This window comes from Globicephala melas, chromosome 5 (genome assembly GCF_963455315.2).
Source record: "Globicephala melas chromosome 5, mGloMel1.2, whole genome shotgun sequence".
Lineage (NCBI taxonomy): Eukaryota > Metazoa > Chordata > Mammalia > Artiodactyla > Delphinidae > Globicephala > Globicephala melas.
This window is the reverse complement of record NC_083318.1, coordinates 123,706,362-123,728,379: the sequence shown is the minus strand read 5'-3', so window position 1 is coordinate 123,728,379 and position 22,018 is coordinate 123,706,362. Positions and strand designations below refer to the sequence as shown.

At 33.9% G+C, this 22,018-nt stretch overlaps 1 protein-coding gene and 1 non-coding gene across 2 annotated transcripts in view; one reads left to right on the top strand and one right to left on the bottom strand.

The window, feature by feature from the left end:
- The window catches only part of STPG2 (sperm tail PG-rich repeat containing 2), a 514,734-nt gene that overhangs the window by 214,978 nt on the left and 277,738 nt on the right, over positions 1-22,018 (bottom strand). The window lies entirely within an intron of this gene.
- On the top strand, positions 16,124-16,258 carry LOC115858197 (small nucleolar RNA SNORA70). The gene has a single exon (XR_004041565.1). It is a non-coding gene; the product is annotated as a small nucleolar RNA SNORA70 (small nucleolar RNA).

Below are 22,018 nucleotides of genomic sequence, written 5' to 3'. Positions count from 1 at the left end.
TGTTCCTACCATCTTTTGTGATCACAAACAAATCATTTCTGCTCTCTGAGACTATGATACAATAACACTCATTTTCTCATTATTAAAGATAAAAATGTTTTCTTTACAAATGTTTTAGGAAAGTAAGGAAACATACATAAAGTGTATGTACCTAGTGCCTGGAAAAAATTAATAATAAGTAGTACCTGTTATTATTGTATATTGGTATTGTTATCAACACACTGCATTAGACTATCAGCCTTCCCTTGACTGGGAAGAAAAGTCTTAATATTAAGGTCAATCTCCCATGGCTTCAATTAGCTAAATTCTGGTTTCTTTTCCATCCTACATACCCAGGTTATAAGTTTGCTACACACTTAAAACCCAGGCCTCTTTGTCTAACAATAATTCAGAACACAGTCCTTGACATCTTTTTTCACTAAAATCTATATGTAATTAACGAATTATCCACTAATCATCAGAAAACACTTTGAGGAGAGAATAGAAACACAGGAAAAATACACTTTCTGATGTATACCCTAACAATCTGCCAAGCATCCTGATTCTTACTACTACTGAGTATTAACACTTATTATCTTAATTACGTGTAACACTTCTCTAGAAGTCAGATAATTATTTCACTCTGTGGACTTGTGAACCCAGAACCCAAGTTAAAAGCTTCAGGTAAAGGTTATTTGGTTCCCATAATCGTATTAACACACTGGGAAAAACAGGTATTCTAACCCTCTGCTTTGTAGAGCATTTCTCTATCTCTAGATCTTGAACTGGTTTTAATTTGAAATGGTCTTAACTGTCACAGGCTACTTAATGTAAAATGTATGTAAAAAGGACAAATTATCAAAGTTGGAAGATTAGTCTCTAGCCAGTAGGAGCTGAAATTAGCAGAGGGGGTCACAGCACTTTGCCTGCAGACGGATGGGCCACCAATGTGGGGTGAAAAATCTTAATGCGACTTTTCAATACATAATTTGGAGCAGACATTCAGATCTTTATTATGAGATAGTAACTTAACCAAGATAACCATTTGAAATAAAAATGGTTTTAACATCCCAGGTCAGGTGTATTTCAGTGTCATTTGTTCCTACTAGACAACCATGGCTTATAAAATAAACCATGTGTGGTGTATGTATGTAGAAGACACAAGAAAAGCACAAGATGCTCCCTCCCATCATTTCTTCCTAAAAATAAAAGTAATGTCACAGAACCCTTAAAACCATCCCAAATTTTTAAATCCTGCATATGTCAATAACTTTCTTGTATACATGTGATTCCTGTTGGGTAAGTATAGTTTCCCAATACAGAGCAGAACTTATTGTTTATATCTCCTTATTTATAAAAGTTCCTAAATCTAAAAATATGGAGAGAACTCATCAATGAAAGAGAATGCATTTTCATAAATGCTCAGCATCAGAGTATTAACAGGTTAAATCACTACTATGAAAATCAATCTAAGGTACAAAATAGGTCCAAACAGTATCATGAGGAAAATCTTTCATAAATTATGTTGCTATAATTTATGCCTTTAGGCTAACTGGGACATTTAAAATTAAAATCATCAAGGTAGAATCTGAACTGAATATACATTCCTAAATGATGTAGATAAACATTTGAAAAAGAAAATTTAAATATCGGAATGATAATACACTTTGGTCAGATAAACTTATATTTTAGACTTTGTTGTAAGTTCTTTATTTTCTAACTAGCAAAATAAGCACCTTATTCTCTCTTTTATTATTTTATAGGTAATGCTTGAAAGCAAAGAAGATAGGTGATAGAACACTGAAAGATAATTGATAATTAGAGGAAAACTGATGAAGTCTGTATGAACTAGAAAAAAGTAGTTTGAATCTGAAAAGTAAATAAAGAAGAAATGAAAAATGGGTTCACATTATTTAAAAGTATTTTCCACACTTTTTTAAAAACATTGAATATTACATAATGTGAAATACATTTGACATTTCTTTACTGACTCTTAGTAAATCCATAAGAAATTACTTTTGCCATATGAAAGGACTCACACTTTATGATTATAGTTATGCTAAAAATATCTCAAGTGAAATTTTTGGAAATGCTTATTAATATGAATTGCATTGCCTGACATATAATAAAAACAAGTATACAATCTTGAACAGATAAATGGATACTCTGATGGTAATATTACTATCACAAATTTGCACAAGCTCAAATGAGTTTTTATCTAAAGGCCTTGAGATATCATTTATAAGTTTTATGGGGTTTATGACAAATATTTCCATTTACACATTGTAATGAAGAAAGTGAAGCATATAAGGGACTGTTAAATTGCTAGCATGTCTACTGTGCCCTACAAACACACTGATTTATCTGTCTTTTACTTATACAATTACAATTAAATGGAAGAAAAAAAAAACACCAAGAAGTAGAGTTTTCTTATCATTCCATTTTATAACTATTCTCTAACTTGTAAGGAGAAAAATCAAAATTTGATGAAACTATAAACAGAACCAAGCACATATTTTTCTGTATAGAGGGAACCTTTGGCATCAACCTTCTTTGTCTCTGACCCAGGATTAAAATAATAAAGAGAAAAGTACTGTAAATTAATAGTCCGTGTTCTTATAGGGAAAAAAATGCTACCATTTCACAGTTATCCATAAGTTAAATATATTAGAATGCATGATATTTTGTTAGATGAAACATATGCTTTTAAATCTTTTAAATTTATGTATTTTATCCAAAAATTATAATTTCCCTACCTCATTCTCAGCTCTGTACAGTGGGGAAATAATCAGAAATAAAGTTAAATCTATGCCATAAAGGATATGCATGAAGAGATAATGCATATATGTATAAAACAATAAAATATAACAGTAGAAATTATTCTATCATTAAAACTTTAATAAATGATCTAGACAATAAATGAAGTTTCGTAAGAGCATGCAAACCTTAAAAGCCAAGCAAATTATTAAAGATGAGATAAACTAAGTAGACTGTTCAACAATTCATTTTACTGATGTTACTAAGGTTCTCTTTAAACCAAGATGTACTAAAATGATCATCATTTGCCATGATTTATTGGTGCTGAGAGGACTTTTTGTCCAAATGTAATGTTTTGTCCCTGGACTTTTTGTCCAATGATGCTTCACATGCCTTTAGTAGACGACCAAAACTTTTTCACAGTAGAGTTAAATTTAAATATGTAAAACAAAGGTGGTGACCTTGATAATATGGTAACTTAAATTCACAATGTGGTATATATATGTTTAGTACCAGATTCACTCCTCAATGCCCCTTTTGACTCAGGTATTAGGGAATCACATAGCAGCACAGAATGGGGAAAGGAAGGAAAGTGATTTGTTGGTCTAATTTTGTTATTTAACAACATGGCCAAAGGTAAGTTTTGATTTCAGATAACAATGTCTCAATGAACAGTATTGGGGAAAATATTTACACAATGTCTCAATGAACAGTATTGGGAAAAATATTTACCGATATGAAAAAAAAAAGGAATGTTGAATCTCCACCTTTCTCATCTTCCACCAAAATTTCAAATGGAAAGTAAAAAAGAAGGAAAAAAACCCTGAGTACTAACAAAACATTGAGAGTTTTTTCGCTTTGTTTGTTTGTTTTTTAACATTTTACAGTGTTAAACAATTGGATACATGTCACCTAACAGAAATGCAAAATTTCTCTCTGAGAAAATACCATAAAAAACACAAACTAGAAAAATATATCTGTGAACTATGTAACTGACAAATGTTTCTGTTATTGATAATTTAAAAGCTTGTAGCAGTTAAGAAGTAGAACAACTCTTGTTGTGTGAAATGTCCCCAAGCTGATCCTAAAAATTCACATGTGAATAATTTATGTGGGAGGTGCTAGAAGCAAAGTCAGGAGAGGGGGAAAGCAAGACAAGAGAAGCAAAGACACCTAATAAAGGGAGCATTATTACAGCAGCTACCACTGTGGGCGACAATAGCTTAATCCTACAGGGAAACTTGAGGAAATGGTGTAGAACACAGGCCTCAAGACACATAAACACAGGGGTGAGGGAGGGGGTATTTACCACCACCTCCTGCTGGCCTTTGGTGCAAAGCTGCCCTAAAGAGTGTTAATTCTCTAGCACTGTGGTCTGCTCTGTTAGAGAACTCTCTTAAATAAAATAGATGCAGATACTGGCAGTTGGAAGTTGGCGGGCACTCACTGGAATGGTTAATCTCAAGAGAAATGGCAGAGTTTCTATAGTCTCTGATATAAGGAGCAAATGATAATAATTCTACTGGTAAAATGAACTGGTAGTTTAAATTAAAAATACACAAATGTTCCACAGTCATGAAAAATAAACTTCATTAATAACCATGTGATGCAAAATTCAAATATTCAAATTTTGCATATGAAAATTGTTTATGTAAGTCAATTCATTATGCCATATATCTAAAACTTATACAGTGCTCTATGTCAATTATATCTTAATAAAACTAGAAAAGTATAATAAAATATTTTTTAAAATTTGATTTTTTTATAATGTGAGAAAAATATTCTCTCATACATTGGTAGGAATATACTGATAAAAGGTTTATGGAAAATAAGAAGCCCAAATGTTTACAGTGTTTGATATACATTGACCCAACAGTTTTACTTTCAGACCATCCTATTTACAATTGCAACTCCATTTGTGACACTTCGATCACCCTTCCACACTTTCTTTTTCTCCATAGTATATATCACCATTTATTTATTAAATATCATTATTTATTTCTATAGTTTGTTACCTTCACTAAACTATACGCCACATGAGGTTAAGGATTTTTGTCTGCCTTATTCCTTGGCACCTAGACTTGAGAAGACTAGCTCACACATAATAGATAGTCAATAAAATGTGTTGAATGGATGATTTTTCCATGAATCCATCATTAGACAACAATAGAAAAACTGATCACAAATATATTTAAATAAAGTATATCTTGATGTTGTTTATAATAGTAAAAATCAGAAAAAACATAATGACCAAAAAAATGTGCTGTTTGCATAATATACACATATATTACACACATTAAAAATGATAATCTGCATATATGCTTTTGACATGGAAAACTGGGTATGATATATCATTAAGTCAACAATGCAGTTTACCAAACGGCACATCCAGTATGACTCAGTTTTGGATAAATATATATTTTTAGTATAAATCTAAATCTAGGACAGTATAAAGAGAAATATTAACTCTGGTTAATTCACTACTCACAGGTAATTTTTAATTTTTTCTACTCTAAATTTTATATAGTATGTGCCTTATAACCATAATGAATTATAAGTCTATTTTTATAGTGAAAACATGTTGAATCTAATATAGAAAGTCTAGAGTGGCTAAAAGGCTACATCTTTAATTTTTACAATGTAGGGAATTGACCAAACATCAAACAGATAAACACTTGAAAACGACCAAAATATTTGTATTTATTATGATACTAACTTGTAAATTGTTTATGTAACCTAGACTTTACATTAGAGTTGCATTACTGATGGCATGAGGACTAAACTAGTTTTACTAAACAAGCTCATTAATGGTATATATTTATGTGTATTTTGGAGGAAAAATACCACTAAAATTAAACTTGTTCTTTTACCATTTCTGGGATCTGATAGTACTATTAAACCAAAGCATAACTTTTCACTTCGGTTAGTTCTTACTCAGACCAATATCAATTTCTTAGATTAATGCTGGAGGCAATAAAATCCCAAGAGAAGAAGACATTTCCATTTTTTTGTTTATCATGATCAAAAATGTATAAAACTCACTATAACTATACTTTAATAATGCCTAGAGCACCAAATAATAGACTTTAGGTATTCACTTGAAACAACTGGCAGAATTATTTGTTTTAGTTCTTACTTCAGTTTTAACAGCATATCCATCACTGATGTTGCTACAATTTCGCATACTAGTTTTCATAAGAGCAGAAATTATGCTATTCTTCATGTCAATATAGTCTCATAATCCCTTGTCATATTTTAATAGAATAAGCCAAAAGAAATACACTTTAAGATCACGTAGTTGATGCAAAGCTAGAATAATTTAGGGTGCACATTTTTCTCTAGTTATTAAGTAACATTTGTCATTATTTCATATTTTTAAGATGACTCATTTAGAGGCAATCGCAAGAGCTATGTAGATGTACATCTTAAAATATAAGATCAGTTGTATGTCGGTGGTAGTTGCAGTAACCACATACTACAATCCTCAGGACTGCTCACAGAACCAGGAAGACGGGCCTCTGCCTGATGCCCTGTGCTTAGAGACCCTGCACATAACAAACTCACAGAGATAAATGTGTTAAAGGATGCATGAAGGCCCTGGTCAATGGGATGCAGTGCTCAGTACTGGCACAGCATAACCCATAACATTATAAATCCACTGCTATGACTAACACTGTTTACACCATGGGAACATTTCACATTTTTTCCCTATGTCCTCAAAAATAAAAGGTGACTCCATCTAGACGCCATGAAGGTTTCTGGTATGTGTTCCTGTCAACACTGGACACAGACATATTTCAAAGAAAGGAGATGATTTGAGTAGTGGAAGTACTTAAGTAAGAGAGGAGACAAAGTAACTGTCAGATCCTTCCTCTCAGGACAAATGCAATAGCCTTTTATTTTTCAGTTTTATTGACGTATAATTGACAAATGCAATTTTTATATTTAGGATATAAAAGTGATGTTCTGATATATATATACATTGTGAAATGAACACAACAAACTAATTAGCATATCCATTATCTCACATGGTTAACACTTTCTCTGTGTGTGTGTGTGTGTGTGTATGTGTGTGTGTGTGGTCAGAATGCTTAGGATTTACCCTCCTAGCAAATTTCAAGTATAAAATACAGTATTGTTACTAACAGCCACCAAGCTGCACATTAGATCTACAGAATATATTCATCTTGCATAACTGATACTGTGTACACTTTACCAAGATTTCCCCATTTCCCCTACCTCCCAACCCATGACAGCTATTATTCTATTCCCTTCTTCTCTGAGTTTGACTATTTTAGATTCTACCCATAAGTGAGATCATGCAGTATTTGTTTTTTTGTGCCAGGCTTATTTCACTTGGTATAATGTCCCTCAGGTTGATCCACGTTGTCACAAATGGCAGAATTTTTTTCTTCTTTAAGGCTGAATAATATTCCATTGTGTGTGTGTATCACATTTTCTTTATCCATTCATCTTTTTATGACCGTTTAGGTTGTTTCCATATCTTAGTTATTGTGAATATTGCTGCAGTGAACATGGGGGTCCATTATCTTTGAGATACTGACTTCATTTTTTTGGATATATACACCCAGAAGTTGGATTGCTGGATATTGTATTTCTATTTTTAATTTTTTGAGGAATTTACATACTGTTTTCCACAATGGCTGTACCAATTTATATTCCCATAAACAGTGTACAAGGGCTCCCTTTTCTCCACATCTTCACCAGCATTTGTTGTCTCTTGTCTTTTAAATAAGAGCCATTCTAACAGTTGTGAGGTGATAGCTCATTGTGGTTTTGATTTGCGTTTCCTAATGATTAGTGACATTGAGCACCTTTTCATGTACCTGTTGCCCATTTGTATGTCTTCTTTTGAGAATTATCTATTCAGGTCTTTGTTCATTTTTTATTCAGGTTTTTTTCATTTTTTGCTATTGAGTTGTAGGAATTGTTTACATATTTTGGATATTAACCTCTCATCATATACATGGTTTGCAAATATTTTTTTCCCATTCCGTAGGTTGTCTGTTCACTCTGTTAATTGTCCCTTTGTTGTGCAGAAGCTTTTAGTTTGATGTAGCTCCACTTGTTTGTTTTTATTTTTGTTGCCTATGCTTTTGGTGTCATATCCAAAAACTTATTGCCAAGACCAATATTAAGAAGCATTTCCTCTATATTTTCTGCTATTAGTTTTATGTTTACATCTTTAATCCATTTTTAGTTGATTTTTGTATACGGTGAGAGATAAGAGTCCAACTTCATTCTTCAGCATGTGGCTGTCCAGTTTTCCCAACACTGTTTACTAAAGAGACTATCATTTCCTCATTGTCAAAGACACCATAAGAAACTAAAACTACTGGCCAATATTCCTGATGAACACAGATGCAAAAATAGTCAACAAAATACAAGTAAACTGAATTCAACAGCACATTAAAAGGATTATAGACAATGACCAGGTGGGATTATTTACCCCTGGGATGCAAGGATGATTCAATATACCACATTAACAGAATGAAAGATAAAAACCACATGATCATCTCAATAATGTAGAAAAAGACTTTGATAATTCAACATCCACTTACGATAAAAACTCTCAACAATGTAGGTATACAAGAAACTTCCTCAAAACAATAAAGGCCACATAAGAAAATTCCACAGTTAATATCATACTCAGTGAGGAAAAACTGAAAGCTTTTCATGAAGATTTGCTACAAGGCAAGGACACTCACTCTCAGCACTCTTTTCAACATAGTACTGGAAGTCCTAACTAGAGCATTTAGCCAAGAAAGAGAAATAAAAGCATCCAAATCAGAAAGAAAGAAGAATTATCTCTGTTTGCAGATGACATGATATAGAAAAGCCTAAAGAAATAACAAAAAGCTGTTAGAACTAATGAAAGAACTCAGTAAAGTTGCAGGATACAAATCAACATACAAAAATCAGTGGCATTTCTATATGCTAACAACAAACTATCTGGAAAGGAAACTGAGAAAACAATCCCATTCACAATAATGAATACAAACACTTAGGAATAAACTTAACCAAAGAGGTGAAATACTTATACACTGAAAAGTACAAAACACGGATGAAGGAAATTAAGAAAAACAGATAAATGGAAAGACATCCTATGTTCATGGGTTAGAAGAATTAATTGTTAAAATATTCAGCTTCACCACATTTTTGATGTGAACTTCAGCTAATCCAGTTTACAGTCACTTATTTTCATGGTATTCCATGAAAGCTGAATTGTACCTAAAATTTGTCAACTAGGTCACTTGTAAGGGTATTGTTATTTAAAGGAACAAATTCAAAAGCAAACTAACTAAAACAAAAACCCAACTATGAACATGCCTATGAACATCTACTACTTTTCGGTTTGTATTTGCATAGCAGAGCAAGGAGGCACCATGTAAACTGCTCCATATTGTGGGAGAAATGTGGTCAAAACTGCTTCTTCAAAAGATGTGACTTGCACAAAATGAGATTCTACAGCAAGAACATACATGATCTGTTTATTTTTTTTTCTTTCCAAGATGGATAGTTTCATGATGATGGATTATTCTAAAAACGTCCAGATTGTATCACATTTTATGGATAAGGTTTCCAATCATTAGGATGTCAGTATTTTGAAATAATAACAGAAGATATCTCTATAATGTGCTCTGATGGTTGGGTCAACACTAAATATGTTATATGCCTGCAATATTTAATTTTGGAATTTTGTTTTTAAGGTACAATAAATTTCACCCATTGTCTTCAAGTATATGACTCATTAATAACTTTACAACACTATCTCCAAATATATTAAGTTGAATTGAAAACTACTGAGAGAAGCAAGATCAAGCAGAATCAACCATGCTTGTGCCAATATACAGAAAATATTATGTCATATGTTAGTGAAAAACAGCATGGTCCGGTAAACTGCAGGGAAATGAGGCATAGGTGGAAGGACAAGTACCAGGGAATAGACCCCCTGAACCTCCTTCATGGCAGAGTAAGTTGTAGAGTAATTGTACCAGCTGTTTTACTGGAAGAAAGTCTAGCCTTTTCATAGAATATGAAATAGTAAAGGGCATCTCAGCAGTACTTGTATTTCCTGGATGAGGAGGAAGATGCTACTGGGGACAGAGTACCAGGCTTAACTAAGAAAATACGGACATTAATGGGACACTTTGTATTGCAAGGAGTACTTGACCAGTAGACTATGTAGAGAATTGCTTTTTCTAAGAAATTAAATTTTCTTTAAAAAAATCACTAGACCAGCTATTATTGCATACACATAAATATGTATATAAATATGTACTTACTAGATTTAAACTTTAAAATAGCAGAGACTGTTGTAGCCAGTGGGTGTATTAAGGAAATATACACATTCTCAAATAAATACATATGCTTCAGAAACAACATTTAAATAATATGAATCCTAGAGTTTTCTGTCCCTAATATCCACACACTCTCCCTCTAGTCATTTGACTAGACGTTCTATGTACCTTGGGGGAGGAGTAATCCAGCAGAAAAACCCAGCAGAAAAATTCTGTCTTCATTTGAAGACAGAATTATAGTTTAATCCAAGGGTCTTCTTATTTCATTTACAAAAGTTGACTTTAGATCTCTACAGAACTGGAGAGGGATCTACTTCATAAAAAGAAGTAAACTTAGCTTTTTAGGATGTCTCTTACATGGCACTCTGTTCTTATATACTCTCAGATTTCATGTCGGCTCATGAAGCTTGTTGGAAAGCCTCAGAATGCATTACCTTTTTACTTTTGAGGTAGCTAGTTCAGCTAAAGCTTTATTTACACAATAAGGAGAGAAAAAGAAAAGTGTTTTGGCCCACTGCAAATATCCTATAAGTATCAAAGCCAGTTCAGTGATATAATAATGATTATTTTTGGCTTCTGAGCAGTTTACCTACAGTACTGGACATGACCCCCTTCATATTACATGATAAATAGTAAACAGGGAGGAAATGTTGCCCAGGCTTAACTGACCTAGTGGACACACATTTAAAAGAATTGGAAGAGTAAAGCTATGGCACACTAGTGCATGTTCTGTTAACTTGAGATAGAACACATCTATAATATCCCAACAACAATTCATTGTAATATAGTTTCTTTCAGCATTTGACCAGTAATTTGGACATGATCCTCCTAAGGGAACAGAGCATTTATAGATGAGGCTTCATATTATATTGATGGATCTGTTAAATTAGAGTTTTCCTAGTAGCTATTGAGCAATTAACCTACTAAAATTCCACCTCCTCACCCCCCTTGACAAGGGCTTTTATGTACTTCATCACATACAATCACCAGAACTAGAATACTGCCTGTAACAATCCTATTGGAACTAAAGAGGAATGTGACACAGGGTATTAGGGACTTCTTAAACACCTCCCAGCATGGATGAAAAAGGGTGTCCTTTATTCATATTCTTTCATGAAATACATCTACTAAAAAATGGCAACATTCCCAGATCAGGGCATATCACTATAATTGTTCAATCCACAGACAGGACAAGTTAAGATCTGCTTAAAAGATTTATTGAGCACTTTCTGGGTCTCAGGCATGGTGCCAAGTATTTTATATCCATTTTCTCACGTGATCCCCAGAAAAACTTTATAAGGGGTTTACTGCCATCATCCCAACTTTATAGGTGAGGAAATGGAGGTTCAAAAAGGTTAAATAAATTGCCCTAAATCACGAAGTTAGTAAATGGAAGAAGCCAGGATGATAATTTTTTGAATTACAACTATTTCATAGATTAACCAATGTACTTATTAAATTCATTAGCTATATTCCGACAAGTGAGATTTGTTTGGACTAGGGATTCATGTTCCAGGTAAAAACCACAAAGCACACCTGGCCAAGCTACTTAAAATAACAAAATGCACATTTGAATGGAAAGATTATTTTCTGAAACTGATTTCATGAATTTTTTCTATGAAGCCAAAAATGACTTAAATCCCAATCTACTGTTAAAATGACAAAAAAATCCTAGATGTAATCTATTCATAACTAGCATAAATACAGCAATAATTCCTTGGCTAACTGTCATTCTTGACAGTTTAGGAAAACAATTAATAATAATATAGGGAGTTTACTGTAGTGAAAGCAAAACAAAACAAACAAATGTAGGCTTTAGGCTAGATATACCTGGCTTTGCTGCTTATGAGCAGCAAATTTGGGCAAGTTATTTAACCCTTCTGAGCCAGTTTCCTCATCAATAAAATGAGGATCCCAGTTCCTGAGTGGCATGGCTGTTGTTAGGATTAGTGGTACTAAGGCCATTGTGACATGGTGTGTCTTCCACAATCTTTATCCATCATATCATTCTCTAGAGTGAATTATATCGAAATAATACCTTCTACTGTCTGAGGCTGAGATTTTGTATGCCAGGAAAAGAAAAAGCCAGAATTTTAATAAATTTGGGAACACTGAATTAGAAGACACAGGGTATCTGCTATCAAATGTTCTTTAAAATAAAGATGAAAGGAGTAAAGTCTAAGTTCTCTGTACTTCTTGCAATTTTAATACCTAAAAGAGGAATGCTATTCACAATATGTACTTTTAGTGAAAAGAAGTTATATTAACGGGGAACAAAAGACCATGAATAAGAAAGGAAAAAAAGGAAGCTCTCAATTCTAGGCTATGCTGCAGACATTACTTTTCCCAATCCGCCACTACTTTTTCTAGGTCTGATATACCAAGAAAGAGTTGTGGAAGCAGTGGCCCAGAGTACTGAACTAAGAAAGCTTGAATTCAAGGAGGTTTCGGCTCTGAGTAGCTCTGTAACCCTAGACAAGTCATGGATTCTGAGATGATTCCTCTGTAAACTGAATGTTTGGACTAGTTGCACTCATCTCTACCAGCTATGAGATCCAATAACTATATACTTCTAATTTTAGTAACTGTCAGCAAACAGATTTCAGCAGGAGATAAGTGAAAGGTGGCTATTAAAACATTTGAAGGAGGTGCTTCCCTGGTGGTGCAGTGGTTGAGAGTCCGCCTGCCGATGCAGGGGACATGGGTTTGTGCCCCGGTCTGGGAAGATCCCACATGCCGCAGAGCGGCTGGGCCCGTGAGCCATGGCCGCTGAGCCTGCGTGTCCGGAGCCTGTGCTCCGCAACGGGGGAGGCCACAACAGTGAGAGGCCCGCGTACCGCAAAAAACAAAAAAACAAAACAAAAAAAAACATTTGAAGGAGATTCCAAAATATGCCCCATAAATAAGTACATTATTTGACACAGAAAAATCAAATTTGTACATAACAATTTTTAGGTAGTTTCAAAATAAAATACAATAAACTGTACTAGATTAAAAATATAAGACAAAATATGTATTGTTGGAGCACCTATGCAAGTATAAGGTGTGGTAAACCAATGAAATCGGAATTTGAATTTATGTTATAGCTTGTGGAATCAGCTTTGTCAGTTTATGTTCATATGCTTAATGTATTTTGGTATAGGAAAACTGGTTTCATTAATTTATTTCAAAAATCCTACAAATATTTGCTGAGTACCTAAATATGCTGGGCCCTGTGCTAGCCACAAGAATGATACCAGTGATGAAATATTTCACATTTTAATGGGGACAGATGCTAATCACATAAACTATGATAAGTACTGCAAAGGAAGAATTAAAACTGCAATGTGAAAAATTAACATAGAGTATGATATAGACTGTGGATTTAGGAAGACTTTTTTGAGGAAAGGACTTCATATTTAGGTTGACAACTATGAATGAGAAGTTGCAAAAAATAAAAGTAGAGGGAATCTGAAAAGGCTACATACTACTGTAGGATTCCAACTATTTGACATTCTGGAAAAGGCAAAATTCTAGAGACAGTGAAAAGATCAGTGTTGGACAGGAGTTAGGAGAGGGAAGGATGAATAGGCAGAGCACAGAGGATTTTTAGGACAGTGAAAGTACTCTGTATAATACTATAATGATGGGTATATGTGATTATAAATTTGTCCAAACCCATATAGGTGTACAACACCAAGAGTAAACTCTATTATAGATTATGGACTCTGGGTGATAGTGATGTCAATGTAAGCACATCATTTACAAAAAATGTACCACCCTGCTGGGCAGATATTGATAATAGGGGAGGCTGTGCATGTGTTGGGGCAAGAACTCTATGGAAAATACCTAAACTTTCTGCTCAAATTTTGCTGTGACCCTACGAGCGCTGCAAAAAATAAAGTCTATTAAAAAGTATAGAGAAGAAGATTCAAGATGTGCAGGACTTGAAGCAGGAAATTTTTAAGGATTTGAAATAGAAGGTATGGGTTTCTTGTCATTCTAAGACAGTCTTATCCATCTAAGATATTTCTCAAGATAAATATGAGCTGTGAATGAATCTTAAACTAAAAATACATAAATAAAACCAAACTCTAAGGCCTTAAGTGCTCATGTAAAAGAATTATACTAAAATGCTCTCTAAACAACCATACAAATTTATTCCATAGTACCCATTAGCTAATAGTTTTAAATTATACGTTTTATATACACACACGTGCACGCATATATATATATATATATATATATATATATAAAACAAGTAGTGTCTCTAAAACTTCCTATAACTTTAGCTCAAAAATTAGACACAATGTAAATTAACATCTGTTCCAGTTTCTAATACTACATAACAAATTAACCCAAAACTTAGTGACTTAAAAACATTTAATAATAATAAGCCCTGGGTTCTATGGATCTAAAGCACAGGAAGGAGGTGATTTGTCCCTATTGTATCTCAAGTAGGAAAATTTGAAACTGGGGCTCATTTGTCAGCTGGGGGCTGGAATCAGCCAAAGCCTACTTCACTCACATATGTGGTGCCTGGGAGGAAATAACTCAAAGACTAGGACTGCTGACTGGAGTTCCTATATGTGACCCCTCCATGTGGCTTTGCTTCCTCCCAAAATGTTGACTTCAAGGTAGTCAGACTTCTTATATGGAATCTTTGGACTCCAAACACAAATATTCCAGAGAATAAAGTAAAAGCTACATCACCTTTGAGGACTTGACCTCTGAACTCATGCACTGTTGTTTCTGCTATATTCTGTTGGCCATAAACAATTTGGAAGCCCACTTAAATTTGAAAGAGTATATAGATGCCACCTACAAATTGAAGGAAGTGTGAAAGAATGTGTAGAATTCATTTCTATAACATCTAAAGCACTACTATAATCATGAAAATAGTAGCCTCTACTTCCAGATGTGCTGGTTAAGTCTACTCCTTCTCAGGAAATTATTATTTCTCCTGAAGCATTCTCAACCCCATTTTTCTGTCATCTTTGTATATTCTCTATCTTGATTGGCCATAGTGCCTCTTGTAATTTCTACTACATTCTCACCTAGGGACCTAAATTGATTACTTCGATCACTATCCCATCATGTTAGAAATTACTTCTCAGCATTCCATTAATACATATTAATGTAATGATATTTAATTAATACCTTAGTTATAATTAATAAATAATATTTAAATAACGCTTTAATAATTCTATTAAATTCCTAAGTTTCCCAGCTGACCTTCTAATTTCCCCCATCTATATTCTAATGGACTTGATAAGACTTGCATGCTAAGACTGAACTCTCAGCTCTCCTTTCCTTCTCTCATGTTCCCATTCATTCTCAGAGCACCAACTACCTCTTCCATGTCACAAGTCTCTCTACTTCTCATAAAATGCTTCATAGCAGTTAATGCTTATATATATATATATATATATATATGTATGTATGTAATAAGAAAAGAGAATAAATCTTTTCCCCATCAAAATACTTGTATTTTAGCAGTATCCTAAATTTGCCCAGCAAAGCACTGCACTAATTCAAAATACCTCTTATATGTGGGAAAATATAAAACATCATTCCCAGTTTCATAAAGTTGAAAACTTAAAATTCTGGAAGAAAAGTACGATTTCTCTTCTAGTATTCTGTTAATTACTGTAATAGGACAAATGAAGCTGTGAGCTTGAGCCAAGAAGTCTACACCACTGTTTCTCAAATTTTCTGTGGTTGAAGAGCCATGTTTTAAAATTTACAGTTCATGCTGCATACCAGAATTCTTACATAATAACAGTAAAGTGAATTAACAGAAAAATAATCATGCCCTTGGATTTCAAAGTAATGTCAAATTGCTATTAAAGTTTCTAAATAATTGCTCTCAATTTCGTCCCCATCTAGTCATGGACTTGTAATAAAGAGTTCACCTACCAGTGTGGATCCTCACATCACGCTTTGAAGAGCAGTGTTCTCCACAGTCCTGCTCTAAGGACTTCTCTAACTGTTGAGCATTCCTTAGCAAGTAGGTCTTAACACTTGGTTTCCAGACTTCCACACCCTAGTTTTATTAGAAAATAACCATTTTAAAAATGATGGATTTGCAGTCAATTAAGCCAACTGTGCTCTTTTCCCCATGGGGGCCCAGTGCGCAATGGCTGCAAACAGCAGCCTCCTCGGTAGTGTATGCAGCCTGTTGCCTGTATGGGTTGCCCTAAGGGACCTTGGAGACTGCCCTTTCCAGTGGACATTAAAGACTGGCATGCTGTCCCCAGTCTAGGCTCCAGACAAGTATGTGCAGTGACTTTAGAAAGCCCCAGAGCAAAGTGGCCAGGGTCCACATTGGTCAAGTCATAATGTCCATCTGCACCAAGCCGCAGAACAAGGAGCATGTGATTGAGGCCCTCTGCAGGGCCAAGTTCAAGTTCCCTGGTCACCAGAAGATCCACATCTCCAAGAAGTGGGGATTTACTAAGTTTAATGCCCATAGATTTGAAAACATGGTGGCAGGAAAGTGGCTCATCCCAGATGGCTGTGGGATCAAACACATCCTTAGTCATGGCCCCTGGAAACATGGCGGGCCCTGCACTCGCGAGAGCCTTGGCGCTGTCCCCTCCTTACTCATGCCCACCGATAAATCCTACTCTCTTGTCAAAAAAAAAAAAAAAAAATGAAGGAAATAATTCACCAAGATTAAAGAAATAGCTATCCCACATTCCAAGTTTTAAATATAAACTGAGAAGTCAATATATCAGAGGAGAAAGTAAATTAAATAATGAAGAATAATAGAAAAAAACAGATTTTAAATTATCACAACATTGAAAGTGAATGAAAATCGACTTATAGGACAAGGAATAATAAGAACAAACTGACAAAATAATAATATTGAACATGATAGATTTTCTTCATTTTAATTTTACAAAATATCTACTCTGGGGAACATACTTTTACTGATTAATGTCATTTAACAATTTTGAGCTCATAGGTTTGGGTTTTAAAGCCTGATGAAAGCTAAATACAAATTCAAACATATAATATTTCACATTTAATTTCATGGACTTTTAAAAATTCATAGATCACTGATTAAGAATCCCTGATAAAGTTACAAGTAAAATATTTTTATAAGTTCAAAAATGTTGTAACTTTCAAATTGTGAATTGCTACTTTGTTTTTAGTGGAATGGAATTTAGATTTTAAAATACTAGAAGAACTAATGTGCAAATCCTCGGAAAAGTGAACCTATAATAGTTTACTAACTCTTCACATGGTCATTTTTTATATAAAGCTATTATATAATATATTCCCTGTGTTGTACAAGGATAAGATCCTTGTATCTTATCTATTTTATACATAGTGGCTGTACCACTTAATCCCCCTCACCCATTTTGCCCCTTTTCCTCTTCCCTCTGACAACCAACAGTCTGTTCCCTGAATCTGTGAGTCTGTTTACGTTTTATTGTATTTTTTCAATTGTTTTATTTTTTAGACTCCACATATAAGTGAAAACATACAGTATTCCCCCTGCGAGGTACTCTGGAGTTCTCAAGAGTATGCATGCACGTGTTTCTGATGAGAAGCTTCCTAGTTTTTTACTTCAGTATCTCCTTTGAGAGAATGAGATATTCATAGAGTGGCAAAAAAAAAAAAAAAAAAAACAGTGAAATTTAGTCTCCAGAACATGGACTGTTAACATGAAACCCTTTTATTGATTCCCATTCAGGACAAAAATAGATACTTAGATAATACTTCCTTCAGAAGTGCCTTTTAAGTTTTCTGATGTAAAAGTATCACTAAGTAATATTTACAGAAATGAGGAAAATGGGATACCTGAATACTCTTTGGCTTTGATTTATGAAACTCAAGGATCTAGAGTTTTAAATATATTTCTGTTCTTCCATAGAAAATCTACCCACAAAATTTTGTTTACAAAATCAGAAAAGAAACAAAGCCACTTCAGGCATATATAATAGTTGGCATTTATTATGTGTTTACTACAGGCCAGGTATTGTGCTAAACATTATGAATTAGGGAAATCATTATCATCGTTTTATACATGAGGAACCTGAGGATTAGACAGGTTAACTAATCTGACCAAGATATTAAAGATAGTAAGTATTACACTTGGGATTCAAATTCAAGACAATGTGATTCCAAAGGCCTGAATTATGCCAGCTCCATCCCATCACCACCACCACAACCACCTCTGACATCACTGCCACCATCACCACAGCCATCACCATGACCACCAGCACCCCATCTTTTGCCTCAACTGATGTTTCTGAAGAAGTCAGGTTCCAGAGCAAAATAAGGTGGTGGTAGTTGTGTGTGGTAAGGACATGAAGTTAATATTCAAAATACACACCTGAGACAGAATCTTCCATAGTAGAAACCAAAAGTACATACTTTACCACACTCCCCAGGCAATTCTTACACAAAGTAAAATGAAAGGACCACTGTAATATGCAATAGTGCTTCAATTTATATGGAAGTATTTCAATTATTAAAATATTTCAAGAAACATTTTTAAGGCTACAAAAATATAAATAGAAAGGTAAATGGGACAATATTTTAAGTATAGATGCAGTTGCTTACTCTTTTGTGTTTTGTGGCATTTGAAACTGTATGACCTAATGCAATTAGCAAGCAAGTATACAGTAAGAATTTAGTATAAAACACAATAGGTTTATTAGGAATAAATGACTCCTCAAGCACTAATCTGTTTCCAAAATTTAAGACAAAGAAAGCAATGCAATATAGATTAACTTTCAAAATTTTGTATTTGCACTTGCATTTAAGGCATGTTAATGAGAGAGCCTTATTAGGTAAAATGGTATCACACTTTGCAATGGCACAGAAAAACTTAGATTAATAGATTTTTTTCAAACTTTCCATTCCTCACATTTATTTGCATCATATAACTACATGGCAAACAAAGCATAACATGGGCATTTTGACGCTATCATACTTTATACAAGGACATTTCAAGTAAAGAAAATTTGGAAAATGATGACAGGTGTCTATGTTTCACCATCCTCTCATTACTCTCCATAGGTCCCCAGACTAGCCATTTGAAACTAATTCATTAATTACTTAATGAATTGTGCACATATGTTCAAAGACACCATGGTAAGATTGTTCTCTGTAGCATTTTTATGCAAAGCGGAAAAAAATAAACACAACCTATTTGTTCTCACTAAAAGAATGAAAAACAGTTAATTATTCATATAACAGAATATTATCAACAACTATAAGTTATAAACAAAATCTACATATTTTGACATGGACATATCTCAAAATATTAAGTCAAAAGATCCAGCTTCAAAAGTCTACATGTAGTATGAGTCAATTTATGTAAAAAAATAAGAATAAGGAAAAGGGTATCAGGAGGAAAAAGTGGGTAAGGCATTCAAGGCAGCAGTCCTAATCAAGGTAAAGGAAGAAATACACAGAGTATTTATATGCCATATTCTGGGAATAGGCCGCAGTCCTCCATATGAAATTGTCAGGAAAAGATGCTAGAGAGAGACAGTGGCCAGACTGTGAAACATTCTGATGGCTGTGCTAAGGAATTTGGACTTTACTATACTGGAAATGCAGAGACAGAAAAATTATTTAATAGGAGGGTGAAATGAGCAGATCTATGCCTTAGGAAGATAACTGTGACTATCAGATGGAGAGGTCGGTAACAGAATTAGAAACCTGTTAAAATAATCCAGGTAAAAGACAATAACTGACTCTGAGAACAGTTTGCATTATCAGCAGGTATTTCAGGAGCAGATCTCAGTAGAAGACTAGGAACATATACCCAATCCTCATAAGAAAAAGGGGATTATAAAAAGTTAGATTAAGTGGTATAAAAATGAGAATAAAGTTATGATATCTGAGAAGAAAATAGGATAAGACAGAACTCTGGCAAACATCTGTAGACTGGCATTAAAGCAGCAGGCAAAGAAGGAAACATCATGGAAGACAGAAAGCATGATCAAAGAGGTGAAAGAAAACAAGGAGGAAGTATTGTTTCAGAAACAAGAGGAAGAAAATGTGTATTTAGTAAATAAAGAAGAGAGTAGATAAATGTATTTTAAGGATCTTTCCAGGCATTTTGATGGCTATCTAATGGATTTTTAGTTAAGAAAATACTTCACAAACTCTGACCTAACTAGTCAACAAAAATATATATATTCTCATGTACACTGGTTCATGAACACTTAAAGGTCACCAGGATACATACGTTATGGTCTCATGTATAGTACATTCAAAGTTAGGTATAGGTCTGAAGGAGGTGACTAATAATGCTTCAATTAAAGACATAATCTTGTAAAATCAGATATGGGAGTATAGTTTGAAGAACAGCAAGGAAATCAGAAATATACTGATAGAATGTAGTTTTGACTTGTATCATCATGGATGCTCTATTTAATTGTCATTGTAATTTTTCCTTTGGAAGCTTGTCATTATAATGCTAATAAGGTTATACATATTAAAATAGTTACAGTAAAGCAACTCTACATGTGAGTAGCCAAATTTAATATACAAAAATTCAATTTATTCCCAACTTGTGGAAGCCTTCTCATTATAGATAACTGCTATAAAAAAGTATACTTTTTATTACCACTATATTACTAAAAACTTAAAGGGAAATAGATATCCTTTATAACATTAAAAAAAAACAAACCCTATCCAAGAAAACAAACTTCATTAAATTGTTGACAACATTTTTGATGAGTAATAAAGTTCTGATCTTAAGAATTAATTTTAAAAAATTTAACATGTTTTTATTATAATGTTACATACGTTTCACCCCTGTGGTTTCTTAGAGTAATTTTCTCAAAAAAATTCCCATATGGACAATATTAATTAATGGATAAGTAATTATAAAATAAGCCTAAATATAGAATTAAAGTAAAACAAATTTTCCAGCAGTTCCTCAAAGATTCAATAATTTTCAAACAATTATTAAAAAGGAATCAAAGTGTTCAGTCATGATTTGCTCATTCAGTTATTTTGCTCAAGTATTTAAATAATTGTTCAGATGATTGTTGTGGTCCAAAGGAGGGTTGGAAAAGAATTTCCAGACACAGGCAGAATGCAAAGATAGAGTTTCTTAGAGGGAAGGGTCGCTGCCAGAACAGCGGGCAGACTTCCTAGTAGTCTGGGAGAGTCGAGCCAGAACATGTGCTGTTGATCAGTTTTTATAGCCAGAAAACAAAGGAATGGTCTGAGGTAAAAATTTCGTTTACTGATTGGTTGAGGCACATGTACCTTCCTTCTATAGGGTGGGAATGGGACAGGGCAGATGCCTTTCCTTATTTGGGACAGGTCTCCTCGCCCAGGTGGGCTCACGAATTTCGTAACCATGGCAACACGGTGGTGAGGGCGATTAAGAGTCTGGTAGGGGGTGTAAAAAAAAAAAAAATGTAATGCTGCAAGTTTTTCAGGCAGCATTGTCTTTTGTCCTTGAAGCACCATTGTCCTTCGAGCACCACACTGATCTATATAATGTAGTATTTCTTGCAAAAGAACTTTGAAACTCAATCTAAATAGTGCAACTAGAGAAAGAATATAAGTAAAACAATGAGCTGTAGACTACAAAGCATTCTTCTGCAGCAGATTGAGAGCTCACATTATGCTCTTTTCTCTTATTCTGATAAATTTGTTCTTGAGCTTGCCTATTATTACATAAGAAACTACTGCTGAGAACTGCAGTCAATACAGCAATGAAACTTTAATATCATCTTCCCTTGTTACAAGTGGTGTGATTTTCTGTCATTACCAAGATAGCTTTGACTGAGATATGAAGGCAGATGCACTGACACATTAAATAACCATACACTATTTAAGGGACACAGGAGTAGTTTCAAAGGAGGGGACAGAAGCCTCACAACAGGTCCCACATCATGTCATCAATTACAGACCTGTCACACTAATGACTAATGAAATGCAGGCTGCAGTGACAATGAGAACATTCATCTTGCTCTTCTCTGGAAAAGGTGCAC